The sequence below is a fragment of the Barbus barbus genome, assembly GCF_936440315.1.
Source record: "Barbus barbus genome assembly, chromosome: 30".
NCBI lineage: Eukaryota > Metazoa > Chordata > Actinopteri > Cypriniformes > Cyprinidae > Barbus > Barbus barbus.
The window spans coordinates 22420058-22422711 of record NC_136758.1 but is presented as its reverse complement, the minus strand read 5'-3'; positions in this window follow the sequence as shown (position 1 = coordinate 22422711).

Genomic DNA, 2654 nt, shown 5'->3' with positions numbered 1-2654 from the left:
TGTTTTATGAACTCGTTGTTGGTTTTATGACCTGATAAGCATCATAAGTAAGTTCCAGTGGTGCATTAAAGTTGATGCTTCTCTTCAGGTCATAGCCCCTGTTTCAATATCTCATGTTTTCCGTTAGATTGACTGTCTGCCACAACAGCATACCAACCATGAAGCCCTCAGGCTGCTGTAACTGAACCTGAGTCTCAACATGGCTTGTGGTGAATTGCACAGCATTCTTGTGTGATTATTACAGGGTAGGAGTACTGTAAGGAAATGTATTTGAAACACAAACAAGTGGTATTATCCCAAGGTCCTAAGGAATTCAAACAATATTATTTGCTTATTCAATATAATATGATTCATTGCATGTCTTTCAAAACTGCTACTATTCGACTACAGACATGCATTGTAGGCAAATCGATGTAAATAGCTCAAACAGATCAGTAATTTCCAAAAAGCATGGACCGTCTCAGATAGTGTTGTACAGTCTAACAAATGCCCATTATTGAGCATTGCATTATAAGTGTAGAACGCTAAGGACAAAGATATATATGGATGAAATATTTTGTTCCAGTTTCTGTTTGTGGGCGGTTTTTACTTCTCATCTTCTTCCCTGTTACACAACAGCCGCCTCTGCCTGGAACAGAGGGTGGGTGAATGCTGCTGCCCATCAATCTTTATGAATATTCTGCATAACTGACCCTCGCAGACATATCTCATCATAATCACTGCAATGCAAAAACAACAGCACTGTTACACCTCTTGTTCTCTGTCTCTCTCATGCACATGGTTGTTAGCAGCACTCCAGGAAATCCCTGTTACTATACTATAATGGCTTGCTTTGGGACCAAATATCAGGATGTTGTAGTCAACTGACTGTACACCTTATTACTACAATAAATTACCTATGAACTCTAATACAGACAAAAACTCATGAAGAACCTTTATTGGGCACTTGCTTTTACTTTGCATTGTAAAATAATCTCCTATTATTGAACTAAAGAAGCATTTATTAAGAAGTATCACGTTATTATATTTAAGTATAATCAATAATTATTATAGATGTGAAGTTTTTCAAACAAAAATTTTGTAAGCTATACAGTGACAAGCAAAACCAACAAATGCTTTCCATTAAAGGTGTCAAGGGCTAGCTACTGATACAAGTTTGAAGGCTTGTTGTGAGACTTTAAAAAGAACATGTTTGCTGGAACGTGATTTGGTGCGGATATATCAGTAATCTCGTTCACTCATGTTTCTGAATGATTAAATTCCATCAAGAGCAAAAACAGGCAGATCAAGATAAGACCTGGAGTAGTTTAAAGCTACTATGCTGCTCTCTGCACCAGTTTACTAAGGTTTAATCGATAACCTTAACCACAGGTTACTTATCAGATTAACTTGTGCAGCATTTGTTGGTTTCATTAGAAAAGCTCTGCAGGAGTGGTCACGATAATAGATGCTTGTCCATTTCAGCTCACTGTAAACGATCATTCAGATAATGTGCTCGCGGGATGGGGGTGGGTATGTGATTTGCACATCACATGAAGCACATTTAGCTCGGTCATTGTGTAAAACATGTGCAGCGAACGACTGTGGTGTCCTTCACATTGACACGACCCATATGCCGCACAACACCGCATACAGACACTATAATTCATCCAAGACGTCTTTCGTCAGTGATAAAGAACGAGAGAGACCAGTGTTGGAAAGTCTGATTCGTTTTAATGAACCGATTCGCTACGACGGTTCGCTCAAATGAATCGAATCTCAATCCGATTCACCTGTTCTTTTAAGTCTTCTCTATAAATAGCATTAAAAACATCGCGTGTGATTTTTTTTTATGGAGAAGTTGATTCTGTGATTCACAATAATAAGATATTAAATGTTAATTACGAGTTAGCAATTCTCATGACGGCTAAGGATCTCATAGTAGGCGTGTGATTGGCTGTTTAATAGCCTAAGAAAAAACATTATTAAACACCTGTTTTTGCAAATTGGTTTTACCATTGTTTGATGTAGGAATTTTGATTAAAGTCAATATTTATCAATAGCCTGAAGTGTGCTATTTAGTGTCACTTTCTAGACGTTTCTAGAAGAATAGGCTACATGAAGCCACTTAATGCTTATTATTAACCGACTAACTGACTAACTAAATAAATCTTTACAATGTAATTTTACTTGTTAATAGGCTATTGCATTTTAGGTCACTTTTACTTGTTTTTTATCAACCTGTTTCAATTAGATTTAATTACTTTAAATTTTGTTAAGCAATCAAAATAGTAGATCTAGAAGTTGGATACATAAAAATGTGGAAATACTTAAAAAAAATTAAAATATTATGACATACAAACATTAGGGTTATTATTATGACACAATTGCTACATATAAAATCTAAAGTCCTTAACATGAGAATGATTTATAACTCATAATTACAAAAAAACGTATTTAATATAATGACATAGTACTCAAAATAACGAAAACGTTATTTTATTATGAGTTTCTTATCACAACTCATAATAATGCCATATAATTTCATACAATGATTAAAACCGGCCATAGTTCGCACCTCAGTTTTTCGAATCGACTGAAAAAGAATCGGTTCAAATCAAAGATTCGTTCAAGAATCATGCATGAGAGAGAGACAGCCCCGTCCTCAGAGTATC